This window comes from Malaclemys terrapin, chromosome 1 (assembly GCF_027887155.1).
Source record: "Malaclemys terrapin pileata isolate rMalTer1 chromosome 1, rMalTer1.hap1, whole genome shotgun sequence".
NCBI classification, from domain to species: Eukaryota; Metazoa; Chordata; order Testudines; family Emydidae; genus Malaclemys; species Malaclemys terrapin.
In genome coordinates, this window is record NC_071505.1 from 51,211,577 (window position 1) to 51,235,087 (window position 23,511).

General features: G+C 38.4%; 2 protein-coding genes across 8 annotated transcripts in view; one reads left to right on the plus strand and one right to left on the minus strand.

The window, feature by feature from the left end:
• Window positions 1-19,349, minus strand: part of LRRN3 (leucine rich repeat neuronal 3) — a 54,957-nt gene extending 35,608 nt beyond the window's left edge. Inside the window, exon 1 of the mRNA XM_054024206.1 lies at window positions 19,020-19,349. The gene's annotated coding sequence lies outside the window, so the exon portion shown is untranslated. The remainder of the gene's footprint in view (window positions 1-19,019) is intronic.
• The window catches only part of IMMP2L (inner mitochondrial membrane peptidase subunit 2), an 858,170-nt gene that overhangs the window by 459,763 nt on the left and 374,896 nt on the right, over window positions 1-23,511 (plus strand). The gene's annotated exons all lie outside the window — the stretch shown is intronic.

A 23,511-nucleotide genomic window follows, 5' to 3' on the forward strand; every position in this document is an offset into this window, starting at 1 on the left:
TAAGTGATTTTAGTACTCTGTGTATGATTGCTGGCAATAGTGGTAGTAATGAACCCTGACCTTTTAAATACTTCTGAGGAGGCTAAAGAAAGAAATGGTTGCTTATAACTATTCAGATGTGATTAAGCATTTATAGTCATCGTATGATACAAAGCAACGGCATAAGTAAGTGAGAAGGAATGGATGTCTTTTGAGAGAAAATGAAAAAGAAATATTTAGAAAAGTATTTTAAAGGCTGAATTAGGGCCTAAGCAGGGTATTCTTATTGAGGCAAAACTCTTGCTGATTGTCTTGGGAAGATCTGTCTGAGTAAGGACTGCTGGATCAAATTGCATAACAGGAACTCTTTACATGCGTTATAATTAACAGGGAACAATCAATATTTTTTGCAAACCAAATCTAAAATGTTTCCCTAGAGCGAATGGCAATCTGGCCGACTTTGTCAGGACAAATGTGCTGGGATAGGCTGAGAAATATGCTATTGTTATTTATCACTATGATTTTTGTAAAACAAAGTTGTTGCTGCTTCTGAAACTTCTAGATGGCTTGTACTCACAATTACCTTTCATGGTGTACACCGTGCCCTTATTTTAGTAATACTGACTACAGGCTTGCTTAATGTAGAAATATAAACAATCAAATAAAATTATTGGAGCAATAATTAATTTTCTTTAAAATATTAACAAAAGAATAGCATGAAAAGCCCCCTCTCTATCCCCTACTCGCAAAATAGTTACTAACAGAAGACTACTTCAAGACTGTTCCCCCTAAAATTAGTGCTAAAATTAGTGCAATGAGATATACCTTCAAATGGAAATGAAACTTGTTTTACAATATGAATACCATTATTGAGAATTCTGGAATTTAATGTTTGGGACTAAATTCTCCCCTGATTTACACTCCATATGGCGTCAGTGGGGTTCTATAAATCAGACCATAATTTGAAATCCTTTGCGTAAGGTAAAATCTCATCCCTCTTTTTTTTTTTTTTAACATTGGGAATAAAAAGATATTGGTTGGCTACATAAGGATACTCTGAAATGTAGGTAACTCTAATTATATTGTTCATATCTTTTAAATAACCCTAGTAGAAGTATCTACTGGATAAATTGCGATATTGGAGACGACTACAATTGAGAAACCCAGTTGGCACTAAAAATAAATCTATGTTGGCAAGATTTTTTATCTGACACACCCAACAAACAGCTCACTGCAACCTTGGTTCATGTAAAGTGTAAAGCAGCTTCGACCTATTGACTGGATTAGTTAAAACACGAATGTAGGAACAGAAAACCACAGGCTGGCATGGAGATTAGACCTTAATATGAATATCAGACCAACCGTATGGATTTATACTTATGCTAATGCCAAAATCTCAGCCTTACATGTAAAACAGAAGTTGATCCAGCCAAAAATTATTGGAACACACTGAACACGTAGTAGAATGGGGAAGATTGTTACTAAAGGCAATGTCACATTCTGGGGAATGGTTGGCCAGCCAGCAGTCAGACTGTTTCAGAAAATGGTCAGTGCCTGGTCTCTGAATAAAAACAGTACATTCATGTCCAGGCTTTTAAAAATTTCAGTGTAGAAGGGCATTCAGACAAGTTATTGTACAACATTGTGGGAGGTGGAGAAGAAGTTTACAGTGACAGGTTACCCCCCTTTGGAACAGGAAATACAAAAAATTCTCTTCTTGTGAACAAAAAGGTGTTAATTTTATCGCAAACATAGTAGCAGAAACCCAGAGCCACAGGGCTTAGGTGCCTATGTCAAAAGTTTAGGCTTCACTGAGATCCTCAAAGCGCTACTTGGCTGCTGCCTAACCCTAGAGGTGGCTAAAACACCTCGACAACTAAAGTTCCATTGTTAAAGTCCCAGAGGCACCCAAGTTTCTGCCTCTTGGCATGTGCACTATTGCCTCAGTCTCTGTGCCCAGCCCCTATTTCACACTTAAGCTGCAACAGGATCCTTAGGCCAGAGGTAACTAGTTGTATTCCTGACTATCTTGCCTGTGAGGCCTGAGCCAGTAGGCGTGCCCAGAGCCTGCCTAGATCCATACAAAATGGCCAGTGATACGGGGAGCGGGGGAGGGAGAGGAGAGGAGAGGGGGGCGGAGGAAGAGGCATAGACTTTTTAGCCTTCACCCGGGATGTGGGGGACCCTGATTCAATTCCACCTGCTGCCAGAAGAGAAGGGATTTGAACTTGAATTTCTCTCCTCCCTGGTGACAGCCCTTTTGCAATGCCTAAGTGCCTTTGTGGGTTTGGGGTAAATTGTCTCTGTTCTCAGATTATTCAGCCCTGCCTCTTTGAATCTGAGACTTGAAGTATGTAGCAAGCCCCAAGGAGAAGGATCAGAAACATTGCTTTCACCTGTTCCAAGTATATGATGTCTCCCATCAGATTCTTGCTGTGCTGGGATACCCAATCAGTCTCTGCTGCCTGATAGCTGAATCAGATTTTGGGGATGAAACAAATACTCTTCACTTACCCCATGGAAGGAAAGGACTTTAGCTTTGGGGTTCTGCTGTGTAGGATTTATATACTCCATCGGAGGCATACTAGCACATACATTATAGAATTACTATAATTCCAAGGCCTTTGCTTATGAAATGCTAAACTGACTTGATCTGATCCTTAATACTGGGATTCTCAGAAGATCCCCTGTTCATTTTGGGTCATATGGGTGCAATAAAGTATATTATCTGTATATCAAAAACTTTGTTTTATTTATGCAAACAAGACTGATTTTATAGGAGTTAACATTTTCCTCAATCATGAATATTGGTCAGTGGCATATTGCTGCTCCTGAAAGAAATACATTTCAGCGCAGTGACAGGGTTGATGCCATCTATGAAATTTGGTCAGCCCTTTTGAAAGTTTATGATTAGCCTCTGTAAGAGAGGTTAAAAATGGTGTCTAAGGCTTATTCTTGTACACTTATAATTTCCTAGCTCTTCACAAGTAGTCTTATATCCTGACCCAATTATAAACATTTCCCTGTCATATTTGTGTTGAATATTTATGGGGTTTTTTTAGATATATAATATCTGTTGATAGAAGAACAGGAGTACTTGTGGCACCTTAGAGACTAACAAATTTATTAGAGCATAAGCTTTCGTGGACTACAGCCCACTTCTTCGGATGCATATAGAATGGAACATATAATGAGGAGATATATATACACACATACAGAGAGAGCATAAACAGGTGGGAGTTGTCTTACCAACTCTGAGAGGCCAATTAATTAAGGAAAAAAAAAAAAAAAAAAAAAAAAAAAACTTTTTCATGGAAAAGAAGCCCTTGAGGAATTTCACCATGATTTCAATAATTTCCATCCCACCATCAACCTCAGCCTAGATCAATCCACACAAGCGGTCCATTTCCTGGACACTACTGTGCTAATAAGCAATGGTCACATCAATACCACCCTATACCGGAAACCTACTGACCGCTACACTTACCTACATGCCTCCAGCTTCCATCCAGGACACACCACACGATCCATTGTCTACAGCCAAGCTCTAAGATATAACCGCATTTGCTCCAATCCCTCGGATAGAGACAAGCACCTACAAGATCTCTATCAAGCATTCTTAAAACTACAATACCCACCTGCTGAAGTGAAAAAACAGATTGACAGAGCCAGACGAGTACCCAGAAGTCACCTCCTACAAGACAGGCCCAACAAAGAAAATAACAGAACACCACTAGCTGTCACCTTCAGCCCCCAACTAAAACCTCTCCAGCGCATCATCAGAGATCTACAACCTATCCTGAAAGATGATCCTTTACTCTCACAGATCTTGGGAGACAGACCTGTCCTCACTTACAGACAACCCCCCAACCTAAAGCAAATACTCACCAGCAACCACACATCACTGAACAAAACCACTAACCCAGGAACCTATCCTTGTAACAAACCCCGATGCCAACTCTGTCCACATATCTATTCAAGTGACATCATCATAGGACCTAATCACATCAGCCATACCATCAGGGGCTCGTTCACCTGCACATCTACCAATGTGATCTATGCCATCATGTGCCAGCAATGCCCCTCTGCCATGTACATTGGCCAAACCGGACAGTCTCTACGCAAAAGAATTAATGGACACAAATCTGACATCAGGAATCAAAATACTCAAAAACCAGTGGGAGAACACTTTAACCTGTCTGGTCATTCAGTGACAGACCTGCGGGTGGCTATATTACAACAGAAAAACTTCAAAAACAGACTCCAAAGAGAGACTACAGAGCTAGAATTGATATGCAAACTAGACACAATCAACTCCGGTTTGAATAAGGACTGGGAATGGCTGAGCCATTACAAACGTTGACTATCTCCCCTTGTAAGTACTCTCACACTTCTTATCACACTGTCTGTACTCGGCTAGCTTGATTATCACTTCAAAAGTTTTTTTTTTTTTTTTTTTTTCCTTAATTAATTGGCCTCTCAGAGTTGGTAAGACAACTCCCACCTGTTTATGCTCTCTCTGTATGTGTGTATATATATCTCCTCATTATATGTTCCATTCTATATGCATCCGAAGAAGTGGGCTGTAGTCCACGAAAGCTTATGCTCTAATAAATTTGTTAGTCTCTAAGGTGCCACAAGTACTCCTGTTCTTCTTTTTGCGGATACAGACTAACACGGCTGTTACTCTGAAAAATATCTGTTGATTTTTTTCTTAAATGTAATGTCAGATGCCTTATTTAACATTATTGGGGTGAAATAATTACTAAGATTTTGTTGTTTGGAAAAACCAATAAAAAGCAAATTATACCAAAAATAAGATTCTTAGGGCCTGATCCAAATCCCATGGAAGTCCGTGTAAAGATTCCCATTGACTTCATTGGCCTATGGATCAGGCCTAGAGAGTGTCAGAGTAATGATGCAAAAGAGCTCTTAAAAACCAAGAACTGAAATATAAAGAACACTCCCCCAGTAACATTGTGATTTCTCCAATCAATGCAATAGGAAAAGAACTTTTATTTAGAAGCAGAGGGCCAAATCCTTGAAAATTGTATAGCTTCATTGAATTCAGTGGAGGATCTGGGCCAGAGCTCTAGAAGCACTTGAAAGTTTGGAAAACATATGGATAATTTTATATTTCAACCAGTAATTTTTAAAAAGTACACCCACATTTATTACAGTGCTTTGTATAAAATGGCTTACTACTGAATGCTACTCATTAAGGCCAACATTTTCAAAACTGGTTGCCATTACACTCCTAAATCCAAAGTTATATGCCTAAATAAAAATGATCTAATTTTCAGAAGGAGTGAGCACCAAAAATCCTACTGGAATCAGTTGAAACTTCAGATGCTCAGCACCTTTAAAATGCAAATCTCTTTTATTTAGATGCCTAAATTTGAATTGAGGAACCTAAATTTAGGCATCCAGGTCTGAAAACTTTGGCTTGTAGAAAATACATAATTTTAAGAAAATTACTGTAAAATAAAGTTATTCTATTTGTCAAGTTTTGCAATAAACTCATGTTTTTACTGGTGCATAATGTAAGCCTTTCTATTCTTTTTAAAGCATCTTACAACTGCTTTCAGGAGGCAATAGGAATCCAGTTGTGAAAAGATACCTGGTATTACATATGTGCACATTATGGATTTATGTAGGTGTCCAGTTTAGACTAGACGATGAAATCAGCATGAAGTACAGAACCTAATGCTGTCTCGGAATAGGTAATAATAGACATGGTATCAGCAATGGCACAAAGATCAAGGATAAGCAATCTGATGTTACTCTGATCGCCTCTGCAAATATCCTGTAAAAATATACCCTAGAGTTTGCATATGTCTTAGATATTCATAGATTCATAGATTCATAGATTATAGGACTGGAAGGGACCTCGAGAGGTCATCGAGTCCAGTCCCCTGCCCGCATGGCAGGACCAAATACTGCCTAGACCATCCCTAATAGACATTTATCTAACCTACTCTTAAATATCTCCAGAGACGGAGATTCCACAACCTCCCTAGGCAATTTGTTCCAGTGTTTAACCACCCTGACAGTTAGGAACTTTTTCCTAATGTCCAACCTAGACCTCCCTTGCTGCAGTTTAAACCCATTGTTTCTGGTTCTGTCCTTAGAGGCTAAGGTGAACAAGTTCTCTCCCTCCTCCTTATGACACCCTTTTAGATACCTGAAAACTGCTATCATGTCCCCTCTCAGTCTTCTCTTTTCCAAACTAAACAAACCCAGTTCTTTCAGCCTTCCTTCATAGGTCATGTTCTCAAGACCTTTAATCATTCTTGTTGCTCTTCTCTGGACCCTTTCCAATTTCTCCACATCTTTTTTAAAATGCGGCGCCCAGAACTGGACACAATACTCCAGCTGAGGCCTAACCAGAGCAGAGTAGAGCGGAAGAATGACTTCTCGTGTCTTGCTCACAACACACCTGTTAATGCATCCCAGAATCATGTTTGCTTTTTTTGCAACAGCATCACACTGTTGACTCATATTTAGCTTGTGGTCTACTATAACCCCTAGATCCCTTTCTGCCGTACTCCTTCCTAGACAGACTTTTCCCATTCTGTATGTGTGAAATTGATTTTTCCTTCCTAAGTGGAGCACTTTGCATTTGTCTTTGTTAAACTTCATCCTGTTTAACTCAGACCATTTCTCCAATTTGTCCAGATCATTTTGAATTATGACCCTGTCCTCCAAAGTAGTTGCAATCCCTCCCAGTTTGGTATCATCCGCAAACTTAATAAGCGTACTTTCTATGCCAATATCTAAGTCGTTGATGAAGATATTGAACAGAGCCGGTCCCAAAACAGACCCCTGCGGTACCCCACTCGTTACGCCTTTCCAGCAGGATTGGGAACCATTAATAACAACTCTCTGAGTACGGTTATCCAGCCAGTTATGCACCCACCTTATAGTAGCCCCATCTAATTTGTATTTGCCTAGTTTATCGATAAGAATATCATGCGAGACCGTATCAAATGCCTTACTAAAGTCTAGGTATACCACATCCACCGCTTCACCCTTATCCACAAGGCTCGTTATCCTATCAAAGAAAGCTATCAGATTGGTTTGACATGATTTGTTCTTCACAAATCCATGCTGGCTATTCCCTATCACCTTACCACCTTCCAAGTGTTGGCAGATGATTTCCTTAATTACTTGCTCCATTATCTTCCCTGGCACAGAAGTTAAACTAACTGGTCTGTAGTTACCTGGGTTGTTTTTATTTCCCTTTTTATAGATGGGCACTATATTTGCCCTTTTCCAGTCTTCTGGAATCTCTCCCGTCTCCCATGACTTTCCAAAGATAATAGCTAGAGGCTCAGATACCTCCTTTATTAGCTCCTTGAGTATTCTAGGATGCATTTCATCAGGCCCGGGTGACTTGCAGGCATCTAACTTTTCTAAGTGATTTTTAACTTGTTCTTTTTTTATTTTATCCGCTAAACCTACCCCCTTCCCATTAGTATTCACTATGTTAGGCATTCCTTCAGACTTCTCGGTGAAGACCGAAACAAAGAAGTCATTAAGCATCTCTGCCATTTCCAAGTTTCCTGTTACTGTTTCTCCCTCTTCACTAAGCAGTGGGCCTACCCTGTCTTTGGTCTTCCTCTTGCTTCTAATGTATTGATAAAAAGTCTTCTTGTTTCCTTTTATTCCCGTAGCTAGTTTGAGCTCATTTTGTGCCTTTGCCTTTCTAATCTTGCCACTGCATTCCTGTGTTGTTTGCCTATATTCATCCTTTGTAATCTGTCCTAGTTTCCATTTTTTATATGACTCCTTTTTATTTTTTAGATCGTGCAAGATCTCGTGGTTAAGCCAAGGTGGTCTTTTGCCACATTTTCTATCTTTCCTAACCAGCGGAATAGCTTGCTTTTGGGCCCTTAATAGTGTCCCTTTGAAAAACTGCCAACTCTCCTCAGTTGTTTTTCCCCTCAGTCTTGATTCCCATGGGACCTTACCTATCAGCTCTCTGAGCTTCCCAAAATCTGCCTTCCTGAAATCCATTGTCTCTATTTTGCTGTTCTCCCTTCTACCCTTCCTTAGAATTGCAAACTCTATGATTTCATGATCACTTTCACCCATATAATCTACTATACAGTGTTCTTGTCACATTTACGAACTATCTGAGCTCACTTCAGTCACCTTTACTTATGCTAGGTAGTGTCTTACTTGTGGAGTAAATTACCACACAATGTAAGTAAAAGTAGCAGAATCGGGACTTATGAGAATTGTTTCTTTATAGAGTTTGGGCCTGATTTTCAGGTTACTAGTATCAGTTTTACACTAGTATAACTACAGTGGAATTATGGCTCACATACACAAGAGTTGTTTCAGAGTAGCAGCCGTGTTAGTCTGTATCCGAAAAAGAACAGGAGTACTTGTGGCTCCTTAGAGACTAACAAATTTATTAGAGCATAAACTTTCGTGGACTACAGCCCACTTCGGATGCATCCGAAGAAGTGGGCTGTAGTCCACGAAAGCTTATGCTCTAATACATTTGTTAGTTTCTAAGGTGCCACAAGTACTCCTGTTCTTTTTCATACACAAGAGTGAATGATAGCAGAATTAAGTCCTTTATGTAGTATTTGTTTCAGTATTGTAATAACATCTTTTTGATAGACCAAGGAGAATGGGTTTGTGATCTGATATATGAAGAGCTGAAGGGGTTTGTGCGCTACTGCAATCTCTCCTTCCCCTCTCCAAAGGAAATAAACTGTTACCAGAGAGGAGAAATCAGGCTGATGGGGAGATGAATGGGCTTGGTTCAGGCTAGGTTTGCCAAAAGATTCAGAGTCCTGAGCCAACCTATCTGGTAAACCTGAGTGTGGAGTAAATAGAGATGAAGTTTCATAGGTGGCATTTGGCATAACCCTGCTTTCAGTATTCAGGGGAACCAAGTTTATAACTCTCATTACTACAAATGGGAGTATATGGGTAAATCCTTTGTATATTTTCTATAACTACATTTCAAAATACTGCTGGAGCACAAAACTTTGTCTCATATTAGGCAATTGGCCACACAAATGGGACATAAAAATTGGTTTTCCCCTTTTACGGTGAATTATTGTAGCTTTCAAAAACTGAAAAATCCATGACTGCTCCTCCCCTCCTCATCCAGATATTCTGTTGGCTGTGGAAATAATGATGTGCTTCACTGAAATATGTTTAACTACAGTGCAGTGAAATATGCAATATAAAATGAAAGAAAAGTGCTCCTTTATTGTAATGCTAAAGTGTGAAAGCTGTACTGATAGTGACGTTACAGTACTGGACTCATATATACTCTTTTTTGAAATATGGGTTTCATTCCTCATGAATTATTTTTTCAAGGCTAGACACGTATTAAATATTGAGGAGGTTTGGTCTTCCTCACTGAGAATGTAATACTTTAGTAACAGTCGGACGTTCTATTGGCTGACTTCCTGCACAACTGTTTCCCTCACACATGTGAAGTAAAATGCACAACAGGCAACCCAAATTAATCAAACTCCAATTAACCAAAAAATGATTAACTGAAGGCTGGTGATGTTCCCAGGATCTCTCAGAGCACAGCATCTGAAAAACCAGATGGTGGACTCTTCTCTGGATTCTGGGGATGGAGATCCTGAAGGCAGGCCTTTTAAAGCTGGCTGGCTTGACCTCCCTCCCCCCCATCTGAAATCCTGATTATCTGAAGGCTTTGGATGTCCTCTAGACCTTCAGAGAAATAGGATTGCACTAAAATGTGTGAAATGACTAGGATTTTTCCAAACAATGAAAAAAGAGACCTCTTTGAGTTATTCTTTTGTGTCTGCTACCTTACTGTACAAGTTCAAATGAAGCAGCATGATGAGTTCTGCTTTCCTAGATGAAAAAATGATAAAAACACCAACAGGTGAAAAGAGAAGATTCTTAATGCCCCATTCTTGCTTCTGTTGACATCATTCGGACTTCTGTCATTTATTACAATGGATTGGGCCCAGTGGTGGCAATTCTTAGGACCATCTGTGAAAGGATTTTAAATTGCTCTGCTTGTTATAGACATTTTAATGTTCATAGTTTCATTTTGTTGGTTTTTTAGCATAACATTCTCTTATAATTAGCTTTACACAGAACTCAGTTGAAATGTTGCTAAGGGGAAACAGAAACCAACACAATTAGCGAAAAACAAGTATGAATAAAAGAGAACAATTTCAGTTAAGGCTTCCCACAATGTTTTTTATCCAGCTCAGTTGTACTGGGATACTTGAACATAAACAAAAATCACCCGGAGTATATGAAATTGCCCACTTTAGAGACAACATGATAGAAGGCCATTTGTGCTGTAGTATCTGTTCCTAATGAGGAAGAATTACGAACATCACATGAGTTGTTAAGCAAAATTTCCTTGGCTTATACCCCATACTAGCACTGTTTTATTACTCCCTTTTCATTTCTTTCCATTTTGTGTGTTTTACATAATGTAATTTGTATTGTAGAAAGAAAAATGTACATGTTACAGAATGTGATCATCATATTTAAGGGTATGTTTCCAGTGGGTGGAAGCCCAACTTCCTCTCTGGTGGGGGCATGTTGTGTCTGTATGTTAGTGTCAGCTACAAAGTGGATACAAATGTGACTTATTTGCTCTTCTTCCTACTGGATTTGAACATGCTATTGAATTGGAAGGGATGGTGACACACATTTTGCCTGGAAAAGATAGGACACATTCTGAAAATGTAACCCTTAAAATGAAATGCATGCTAAGATGTGAAGATTAATATTTTATAGAAAAGTTGAAGAGAGTTCACAGAGCGCCTTAATTGCCTTATTCACTTAGGATCAAATCCTGTTAGTGCCCAATGTTACAGTGTATCTGTGCAGAAGGGGCTGGGCTTAGGGAATTGGGTAGGGATCTCCAGGTCCAAGCATTCAGAGAATTGTTGGGTCTTTGGAAGGGAGGAAGTATGGCCAATGGATCTGTAATTACATGGATCTGCTAGCTATTTTCTCTGCCTCCCCATGGGTGTGGGATACTGTGACTTTGCTGACACTCTTAGGGGCAGGATCCTTTTTCCCATGAATATCTGCAGTGCACAGCCTTTACTTGGGCTATATGGTAAGTACAAAATGTTTCCATTATTGTAATACATGTGACAAGCAACTGAAGTGTCAGAAGCTGGTGTTTGTGTGTGTGTACGTATACACACCCTTCTGACACTTCAGATATATCTGATGCCATATATATAAGAAATAGTGTCTGAATAAACTACACCAAAGGAAGAGTCAGGAGGATGCATAATCTGAGCAGTGTGTGCCAGGTGAATCTGCTTATCCCTATTTTTACAGTGACGTCCTTTTTGTCTTTCCTCACATCTCAGCATTGCCCCCATAAACTAGTATTACTATCATTCATCATTTTGCCTTTCTCAAGGCAGTATGGTCTCTCTATACTTTATCAAGTAATAACCATGCTAGCAAATTCTATTAAAGGGAATAATGAAATCACCTTATTGCGGACGTGTCATAAAAATAACTATTGTACAAGCTCAGCAGTTGTTTTTCAACTTAATACCTGGCCATGTGGGAAAAATATACTCTAAAGGGCTTAGTCCAGTAAAAGTATCTGGGATAAACTCTCAGCACCAGGCATAGAAAATTAGTCACACTGCTCCTATTTATTGTTAACTGGCATTAATGGGAGTTATGAATCTAATCTGACTCCCACAATGCTGGAAATGGAACTCTGCCTGTCTGCAATATTTTTTGTTTTTCATATTAAGATATTTTTGTTTAGAGCTTTGCAAGAAACATAAATGAAAATTTGACCCATTTAATTGTTTTCTAAGCTTTAAAATTGGGAGTGGGGGGAACAACTTTTAGGAGTCTGGCTATTTTCCATGATGAACACCTAAAAGACAGCTGTTTTGTGAGGGTTATGGGAGCAGCTAGAGCAGTGGTTCCCAAACTGGGGTTCGTGAACCCCTGGGGGTTCACGAAATGTTACAGGGGGTTCTCGGGAACAAATTCCCTAATGGTGGACAGAGCTGTCGCTAGGGGCCCCGGGCAGCATGAGGCCAGCAGCCTGGAGCCCCTGGACTTCCAAGAGCTAAGCAGATCAAAGCAAGCATATCTATTGCACTGAGGAGATTTAAACTTCAAGACGCCTTATAAGAAATGGAAAGGGAGGTGGGTATTTTTTGCTGTTTTTAAAATTAAATAGGCAGCTAGTATTGTTTTTAAAATTATTATGAAGAACAAGTTTAAGCTTTGTTGTAACGTGTGGTGCTTTCCTGGACGACTGAAGACCTGAATACTTGTGTAGGGGGAACTCTTTGAGTTGGCTTCTTAAATACCTTCATGCTGTTTCACATCTGATAATCCTTGATGAAACATAAGAGCCTTGTCTTATAACAGGCTTATTCAAGTGATACAAGCTTGAGATTTTGGAAGAGTGTTGCCAGTTTCATAATATAATAAAAATACTGTAATGATAAATAGTAATTAATAATAAATAGTGTGTAATAAACATGTGATAAAAACAAATTTTATATTTCCAAGATCACTGCTTTTATCATTTATACTCAGGTAAAGGAGAAAATCCCTGGGAATATTCATTTTTAGGAGGGGGTTCGCGAGACTTGACATTTTAGTGAAAGGGGTTCACACGTTGTTAAAGTTTGGGAACCACTGAGCTAGAGTTTGCTGTTTTGGGTAGAGGGAAGGTTTCTGGGAGTCTGAGCCAAGTTGGGATTCTTGTCTAGAACAGGTCCTGACTGGTCCCTCTTGCTTCCTGACATGCTCCACTTCCCTGCACTGCCTGCTCCTGACCTCTCCACTGGGACAGAAACATAAAGGAGGAGAGCGTTTGCATTGGGCCATCAGGCTGATGGTGAAGAGGATTCAGCACACTGCTGGCAATGTGTGGGATTAGGCCAGTGTCAGCACAGCTAGGGTTAATGATGCCTACTCTGGAGGAAGCCCCTTTCAGGGGTTGATGGGAAGGCCAGGGAAGGTAGAGAAGCACCTCTTTTGGAAATAAGGGAACAGGAATGGGACAAGGGAAAGGAAAATATATATAAAATCCTTTAAATTTAGAACTAACCTTATACTTCTGCAAAGATTGAGAAAACTTATCTTTACTTTTTAAAAAAATCTTATGCAGGTGACAAATTTCACACTGATTTTAAGCACAATGCAAATTTACACGGCATATGAAGGAAAGGGAAACTCAGACCTAATGTACAATGCAATATTTTGTTCTATTCACAGCAAAGTTATGTCACTGCTGTGAAACCGAACTATAGGTCTTGATTTAGGAAAGCACTTAAGCACATGCTTAAGTCATGCTTAAGAGAATGCTTGGGTGCTTTCCTGTATTATGGCCATAGTGATGAAGCTAACCAACCTTACTGTCATTTGCAATTTCCTCTAATTATACAAAATCATGCTAACAGCCCACTAATTTGCTGAACTTGGTGTTAATAGCACCACATTCCCTGCATGAGGAGTTTCCCACAAGGAGATTCCTGTTTTCTTTTCAATGACACTGTCCACTCCCATGTGGTTTTCAATCCTAAGAGGCTCAGTAAAGTCCCAGTAGATGATTTTGCTGGAGTTTGTGTGTATCTGTCTTTTTTTCTCTCTCTTTCTATATATCTATTATGGTGCATGTTGTTGTTAGTCTCTAATTTATTCAGCAAGGCTTTGCAGAAATTGGCAGCCTCCTAGATAAGAGAATTGTATAAACAGTCATTTTTTTCTTAATGCAGGTAGCTGGATGTCCAGGGGATTCTTGATATAGTTAAACTTAAAGCTGATATTTCAACCGTTTTCTTGGAAGACTTCTTTAGAGACTTTAATGTTTTTCCTGGCAGAGTAGTTGTTATTCACATGAGAAGAAGCCTCCAGTAAAAGACTCCTGGGATAATACTAATAAACAGTAGGCATTTTGAAAGATTTTTTTTTTTGCCAGCTTTTTTACTCAGATTTGCAGACTTTACCTCCAAAGATAGAAGCTTAAGCAGTAAGAGAAATTGTTAAGTGTTTATTTTATACTAATGTTGTGCAAAAGCTATTTCTCAGATTGATTTAAGTAGAAGGGGGCAGATTCTCTTCTGGCATAACTCTGAAGTCATTGGAGTTACACCACCAGAGAATTTGGCCCAAAGTTTGTATTTAATTCCATAAATAATAATAACAAAAATAATGTGAAGCCCACAGCACTTGGTTTTGGTCCAGTTTACATTAGATCATAGCTTTATGTCCCCATGGCATAGCAGCTACAGAAAATGTGCTGTCTAAAAGAAAATATGTTAATGGAGAAAAATGTTAGATGAAGAAGAAATGTCTCCATATTGCACTGTACCAAAGTTTAATTGTTTAATGTACAAATTGTGTGCTTTTACTTATATTTCCATTCAAAATTGGATCAGTTGAATGTATTTAAGTGTGAATTGCTTTCAAGGCAAACCGATAAGTAGAACTGGGAATGGGAAGAATGAGAGAGATGCAAGAATAAGCCAATTTCCAAATGTTTCATAATTTAAGACTAAGCATATAGTTGAAGGAAAATCGGCTTGATAAATGTAATCATGTTTATCAAGTGATGCCTTTGAATAATGGAAAAGGACTGCTCCTCCAACAGCCAGTAACGGGAGTCTATGGTTTTTCTTTGTTGTTCACTTTATATTGGATTTTAGGTGGTTTACTATGTAGTGCCACATTTTATGTGTCTATGAATAAAATTTTATTATTATTTCACTTCTTGAATCTTTCAACATAGCTCTCAACTAGTACAAACAGGAGTCCTATCTGGAGAGGTTAAAGTTAACAAGCCTTTTGAAAAAATTGCAGTTACTGTGTATTTCACTCTCACCATATTATTCTTCCTCAACAGTTAGGACCCCAGCTACTTTACCTAAAGCCTAAAGTGGGAATAACCCTATTGAGATCCAGGAGGGATCCTCAACTGATACAAATTGATATTGCTCCATTCACTTCGCTGAATGTGTGCCATTTTATCCCACTGGAGGAAATGGCCCTATATTAGGGAGGTTGATATCAGTAATATCAAGTATGTCTATAACTTTCAAATAATTGTGTCTTTGTAACCTTACAGTTCATCTAGACCAGTGATTCTCAACGTATTTATCATTGTGGGCTGCATATGCGGCCCACAACGTGTTACGTGGCCTGCAGGTTGAGAAGCACAGCACCCCTCCCAACTCCACCCACCACCCAGAGACACCTCCACAGAGTGGAGTCAGGAGCAAAGCCCAACCTAAAACCTGGGGGTGCTGCAGCATCCCCACAAACCCCTTGTTTCCAGCACCCCGACCCCCTCACTGCCCAGAGTGCCCCTCCCCCCAACCTGCCCAGAGCCTCACTCTCCTGCACCCTGCAGCACTCACCAGCTCCCTGCTGGCAGGAGTGCTCCAGCAGGCTGCCAGATGCTGTCTCCCCTCAACCAACCCTGCCCCTGGCCAGATCAGAGTGCAAATTTAGAATTTTTTTTAACACACAGATAGGCCGCAACTGTGTGCTAATTGGGCCACATGTGGGCCGTGGGTTGAGAACCACTGATCTAGACTGTGGATGTCTAAAAAGTGTTTTTGATACCAAAAACATTGATAAATGCTCATTGTGACCTATAGATGACTTACAATAATAGCATTCAGCTGTTTACAAACTGCTCGGTTGAATAAATAAATTGCATGTACTGCATTTTCCCACTTACAAAGACTTACAATGAACAATATTGATTTCTTGCTAATACTGATGCTCCTAATGACCTTTTTAATGGCATTTGCTGCACTGTTTCTTCTCATGTTCCAATGGCATTTCCACTCAGTAAAACATTTTAATTGCTTACTGAAATTTCTTCCCAGATCTATGTATGTAACCACAACCCTCTTATTAAAAGGAAATTTAAAAGTTTTTTTTTTTTTTTAAATAACAGTTTGCCTGGAGTGTATTATACAGAAAGAACTGTAGAGGTATATTTGAAAATTAACCTTTTTTTGAGAAATCTTTTACTTCAAAAATACAAAAAACAAAAACCAATTTTATGAGTGATTTATGTCAAATCAGTTTTCCATTATCCCATTTTGTAGTTTGTCTTTAGTAGTATTTTCAGAGTATAAGGTAGAAGAGTTTACAATGTGTCTCTGATAATACTCTCTAGAGATATTAACTATGCCTTCTGATTTTTATGGTTTTCTTCACCTTAATATGTTGTTCGGTGGAAGAGGGATACATGAGTTACTGGAGTCATTGAATATATTTCTGATTCCCCATAACCTGCTAAAAATGTCTTTAATACAATGCAAGAAATCAAATTATGTTTAATTGCCTCTATCTGGAGGCTTTCCTTATTGAAGCAAGATAGTCCTTATCTTACATCAGGCTGTTTGTTTTTTACTGCTTATCTTATTCTATTACATGAGCTTCTACAAAAAATTAGCTATTGAATGAGCTCTTTAGCTGCCAACTATTTAAAGTGATAGTAGTTCTTTTTGACCAATAAAACAGAATTATGTTTGTTCTTGGAATCTGTATTAACATCATTAAAAGTAGGGGTCAAATTCAGAGAAAGCAGGTGCAACTGCATTAATTTGAATTACTCTGACTTACACAAAGTCTGAGTTTTGTCCCCCTGTGTCCCTTGTTAATCACAAGTAGGTTGCAGTATATTAATATTTTCATAAAGCCTCTTATGCTAAACCTATTAATAAGGATTATGCATGATATTTTATTATATGCATTGCAGGTGGCCACATGTTACAGATGGTCTGGTCTAATCTAGTACAAAACAAAAATACCCACATGCTCCTGGGTACTCCAAACAGGAATTGTGATGTAATTCCCAAATCTACCGTCTCTGAAAGGGGGTACTTCGAGGGTTGCCATAACAATATTAGCCAGTCATTGTCTCTGACACTGTGATATTATACCAGGGGGCTTTAGGGAGTATTAACCATAATATAGGGTCATCATACAGTTTAGCTGGGTTAATGGGTAAGAAGTCTTAGCTATTTATCAGGACATCTATGTTTCCTTTGTATTCATGAGTGATTGGAATGACTGCATGTTTCAAAAGCTGGAATATCTTTGTAAATAGTGTAACAGTATGTGAAATAGCATACGTGGCAGAAAAGAACAGTGGATCTTAGGTTTAAAGTTATCAAGGTTAACTTTTAATGGTATTGATTATGTAAAATATGAGTGAAAGTAAAGATTCAGAACTCTGGGCTGTGACATATAATGTAGAAAAAGTTTTCATGCAAGTAGTGCTCTGCATATAACAAGAAGAAACAATATGAGTTCTTTCCTCATTGCAGTGCCACATATTGTACCAGTATAAACCAGAGAGTTGCAGTTCTCCTTTAAACAACTAAAAAAAAAAACCATGCAGTATGACTGAAAAGGTAGATTTAAGTAATAAAAGCAGAAGTTATGTTTCATATTGTATGATAAACCTGTATGTTTTAAACAGACTTCCATTCATAAAGCAAGTTTGCTAATAACGGGAGCTATGCTTCAGTACCTTTCATTTTGCACTCTGAAAAGAAACCTCTTATTAAGCTCGTTTATTTTCCAGTGGGAAAATAAAATGCTGTGGCATATTGTCAGAGCTGCTTTACTGTCATCATTTACAAAGGTCATCTGAATTAATTGACATCTTCCCCTACATATTGTTACACCACCCCTTTTTTGATATATTTATGAGACGGTGACAGGTATGCAGCAGTTGACTGTCTTTTCATGTTTGTCTTCACTGTAATTTGAGAAACTAACAATAACTCTGAAGTTGCAATTGTACAAGCCAATAATTACGTTGCTATAGAGGAGCAGATTCCTGTTGGTGTTTTTGTAGGGTGAACAGGGGTGAACTGCTTTAACACCTACGTGTTACTCCATAAAACAGAAAAGCTCTGTTGAAAGCTTTGGAAGCACACATTAGACAGCCAACCTCCCCTTTGCATGGATATGAAGTAAAATCTCTAGCTTTCACTGCTGCCTAAGTCACTGAGCCATGTATGCTGATGGACTTTGCTGAACATGTTTTCATCTTAAGGGAGTTATATTAAAGCCTTTGCTTATATTGCGTGAAAGATATGACACACAAGTACCCATACTAAGCAACATTAAAGCAAGCATGATATTTCATATTGATTATATGGAGAATGTTTAGCTCTTATTCTCCCCTCTGTTCCTCTTCCTTGCCCCTCTCCCCCCCCCCCCCCCCCCAACATCCCCTGTGGGAGGCTCTTCTCATTCTGATCAGCAACACTGGGCAAAAACTAGACATATGAAAACAAAGACATTTTCTTACAAATAAATTGAAAAGCCTTTCTGTAGAAAAACAGGCTAGGGGAAATATAGCAACTGATTTGAACAACAATCTTCTCAAATGAAAAATGTACTTTAGAGCCATCCTGCTGTGGTCTTGTTAATTACCAAAGAAGATTAGAACTCTTTTGCTTAATGTTATCCTTTTTACCTAGCATGTGTCAGTTCCAGCTACAGTAGCAATCAGAGCTTCACACTGGCCCTTCTGACTGTTAAAGGGATTTTTTTTAGGGGAAGTCATTTGCCACAATCCCTAAGATGTAGCCTGGCAGAAATTCAATAACTGTTTGTGATATGCTCATTCAGCTTCAGTGCTCAGTGGCTTTAGGTCCTGACATACAATGGCATTTGCCTTAATCCAACCATTGGAGAGAGAGAGGAAAAAATAGCTGTCCTGTATCTTGTTTTTATTGGTTTCAAAACACGAAGCAACTGTGTAATTTGATTTTGCATTGCAAAGACTGGGGGAAATGTTCTTTTTTTTAAAAATCCTTTGATGTTCTTTCAAGCTAGCAAATGCACACATCTAAGAGACCTGCAAACACATTTAGATTATCTGTGAGCCAAAAGGTGGTTGCATTTGTATTCTGAACATAAAGTAAAATTTGGAAAGAGTCTAATAGAATAAGTTGAAGGAAACAAGACAGGGGGGATTGTGTAAATGAAAATATCAACAGTAGAACACATCACATAATATATATAAACAAACTTACCCTGCAAGAGTAGTTTCAGTGCTGGAGGACTTCTGCATCTGTATATTTGGATTCCTTAGTGCAGGTAACCACATACTTGTGTTAATGCAGGGTGTGAAGAGTTGCATGTATATATATAGTATATGATACATTTATCTATAGATATCCTACAAAATGAGAGAATCTCTGTGCTGCCAGCAGAGATCCCTTATGTTTGTCAGATCTCTGTTGCCGGCTGGCTGAGGCTCACAATCCAGTGAAGAGAAAGATGCCTGCTAGCTCTTCTTATTTCTCCTTGTTTCCATGGTGGTTAGAGCTGCATCGTTCACCCGATCAGTTGTCACACTGACATGGTGCTGCCTGCTCAGCGGTCATTAATAACTGAACATCCTCCACTCCCCAGAGAGGAGCCAATAGCTTCAGAGTGCCAAGATGTAGCACTCGCAGCTGCTCCAGTCTGGTTGGCTGAAAAATCCTGTCTGTTATATGACATTGCTGCTTAGGATACGAATAAAGGGAACAAGTCTTTATATGTTTCTGGTTATCTCTTCTGATTCGGGGAGGGTATGGAGCAGTGCTTTCATATTTTTGTGAGACAGTGTAGGATATTTAAATTAATCTTTAAGAGATAGAAGGAGGGTATCTATGCTCAAAGCAACTGATCAGAGATCACTAAACTTTAACCAGGTTGCTTTAGTTCAAAAGACACCACATACAGATTGAAGTCATTTGGTAAAGCATTTTCTTTTTCCTTTATCTTTTGCTGTATTTTTTAATTTTGGCCAGTATAGATGATTTACCAATATCTTTCTTTCCCCCTTTTTTAAAGACAGAATATTAAAGTTTTTTATGTGCATTGATTGGCTAAAAATCAATTTTACAAATGTAAAATGAAGTATTAATAAAATGAAGACCAGATTTGTTTTTTAAAAATGGTTGTTTTTTCCCCCTCCTGTCCAGTTGACTGGTTATTGTATGGCCATTTAGTAAAGTGAAGCAATTGAATGCACAGAATTTTCTTTTTTTCCCTCCTTATAATATTTTCTTTAGTACTTTGGGGACTATTGCAGAGGCACTGACACTGTGTTTGTCCTTATCTCTGTAAATAAAAGGCAGGCAAACTAGACTCTGCATCTGTGCAGGCTTCTGAGGTTACAGAACAGTTCAGAAAACGTTCGTTTTCTGAAAATTTATTACCACTTTACTTCCCGAACAACAACAATTAGGTGGATGTTGTTTAGAAAAAAAACTTCTCATTGCGAATACCCTATCATGTAAAGAAATGATTTTGTAACAGGGGACAAAGAATAGTGGACTATAAAGACCTGTTTATCAACAGGTCAAAACTAGAAAGGATTTGTCTTACATAAATTTCCTACTATCACCCTGACTGATGCAGACCACCCTCTAGTGGAATAAAATGAAATGTGGTTTTCATTTCATTTTCTTCAGTTTTGTTTGAAGAAAGATTGACAGTCATGTCTAATTGCATGAGGGATTAATATCTGTTTCCTAAATGAAACAGCAACAAAATGCCACAGTACTATTAAAATAATAGTTATTGTTTTGTGAGCACTAAGTATCACATTGAATCTTAGATTATAGGCTTTATTAATTCCCTGAGGAATTGGTTTTATGCTTTATAAAGTTGCTTATTTTATAACATGTGATTTAAAAATACTGCTAAATACTTGGAATAAAAGTCACTTTGGAGTAACATGTTAAGAGCAAATAGGTGCAAAATCCACACATTCCTTGCTGATACTTACATTAGTAGTAGGTATAATGAAACACACATCTTGATTTTTCAAAAATATATGATGAGAACATTTTACATGTTGTTTAAAGGTATGTGCAGGTCTCTTCTTATTTTTATATACATGCACATGCGCATGCACACAATTTCAATGAATCATTCAAGAATATTCAGAGCAGTACACTTCAGTTTTCTAAGTAACATATAGTGTGTGAGAATCATGCAAAAATGGATGCAATGATTTGATGTATGAAATTCAGATTATATTTTTACTACATAAGTGCTTCATTTTGGTTGATTGATATGGACTATATAATTGGAGGGCTAAATAATTAAATCAATTAGAGTGCACTTGCATAAGGAAAGTAAGTTTTGATATGTAATTAAAATACCTCCTTGATTGACATGTATATGAAACTACAATTTAACTGATATTTATATAAGAATATACTTTAATTATATCAAAGAGAAATAATTTAATTTTCATTTCAGCTAATACCAAAGATTTTTTTAAAGATGTTTTCAGAATGCTTGCAACGTAAAATACTTTTTATAACTGATACAATTATGATGATTAAGGTTCATTAGAAGCTCTTTTCCTGCTGATTTCACCAACATGTTTGGTAGTTTTAAAATAGCAACATAATGTATTTCACCAGATTTATATATAGTTTATTAGCTTTCACTCTGCAATTTTTTTTCATCAGACTGTGAGGTGAGGGGCAGAGTGAGGGAGAAAATAAGGTGTGCAAACACTAAAATGGAGTTTGTTTTCAGTGGGTTTTACATACTAGGTGAGTGAGATATCAGAACAAACACAATAATTATTGGTTGAAATGGAGAGGTACTTTGATGCAGTAGAGGAAGGGTAATCAATCTGGGAGTTGTGACCACTCTTCTCTAGAGTGAGGGAGGGAGGCTGAAATTTGTTTTCTTGTTGTAACATATGGTCATAGTATGGAAAAGGTTGAGAACCACTTTACTAGACTATTAATGTGTTGTATGTTTACAGTTGTTAAGAGAGTTGATGGTGATAGAACTTTTATTACTGGCATTATTTGGAAATTAGCTCTCTGAATGCACACAGAACTGTGTTGAAGAGATAAGCAGAAGTGCTTAGAAAGCTTAATGAAAATTACATACTAAAAAAGTATGTTAAAAGAATGTTTTTTAGGTTGCAAAGTCAAACACTTGAAAGTTAGGAAATGCCAGATTTAAGGTTTCCATGCAACCTTGATTCTGCCTCCTTTTGCATCCAATGTGAACTGCATGAGACAACGGTTCTGTGGAAAACATAGTTTGTGATTATGTAAGTAATGCAAAATAATGTATACACACAAGGGGGCTGAACTAAGTTTGCATGGGCAACTGTAAATCTGACATTTCCTAACTTTCGAGTGCTTTTGCAATCTAAGCAACATTCTGTTAATGTAGGTCATATATGTAATTTTCTAGGTGTTTGGTTGCTTAAAGGAAAAAGATAGAAATAAATTCTATTTTTTACAACTGTATGTATCACCAGCAGGGTTTGAAACCTGAATCTTCAGTACAGCTTGATCTACAGAACGAACTGTAGCTGACCATAGGAGAAGCCTGTTATCTTTGGTGGGGAAGAGGGAAATGGGCCAGTGGGGCTATGTGCTGAATCTGGTTGGAGAAACTATGCCCAGCACTCTCTGTCTCCGTCCTCCCCCAAGAGTTGAGGGAGCTCCTGTCATAGGGGTGTCCCAGATGGGAGGGTGGCCACTGGGGTCAAGTATTGTATTCAGGGAGGGTTGTGGTGAGGAATAATGGCGGCGTTGCCTGGCTCACTCCTCAACCTTTCTCTATAGTTGATCCAGCAGCTCATAGGAGTTTCCAGTACGGCATGTGTGCTGCTATTTGCATGGTGGCACGGGCCCAGCCTTAGAATGTTAATGTTCACATATTACTGTGGCACTTTGACAAAATTTTCCTGAGGACCACAAGCAAGGGAAGGGGAATGATGATTTTTAATAGTTTATATTTCAGCCAAACATGAACAGATTTTTAAGTGGGGGGAGGTGGGGCATGTTTCTAGCCCCAGAGCTTTTTCTGGATTTCAAAGTGTTGCTGGTATTAGCGCTTCTAAAAATGCTTGCAAGAATCTTTTATATGGAAAGAGTTAGGCAACCTAAATATGGGTGTTGCCTCCAACTCCTCCTTTGGCAAGTACTGAGGATTACTGATACTAAAAGGGTGGTGATTAAGCAGAAGGACACAAGAAATGGAGTCCACAATCCTGTAAAAGGGATCCCTATGGACTTACCCTTACATCCAGGTAAAGACTCATTATGGATGTAAGAGCCCACCCAAATATGTGTCTTTGCAAGATCTGGGCCTTAGTGAGCAGCACAATAAGGGCAAATTTCTTATATGTTTAAATTTCATATAAGATATGTTTAAAATCTAAAGGTGACTTAAGTGAGGTTGAATATGGACTTAATTAATAATCTGTTGCTTAACTTGATAACCATGGGAGTTTTGCATGTTTCCAGATGTGCTCAAGTTCTTAATTAAATGGCAACTGTGTTTCATATGTTGGAATTCAAAATAAAGACAGAGCAAACTCCTGGGTTATGCCAGAACTGCAGTCAACAGAGCGCAGGGAGGGCAAGTTGTCTGCAAGGTTGACATGAAGGCATCTGTCTGAATGTGTTCTGCACTGGAACTGGTCTGGTTCCTGCTGCAGCTTGGAAAAATACCAGAACTACTTTAATTTATGGCCAACTGCCTCTG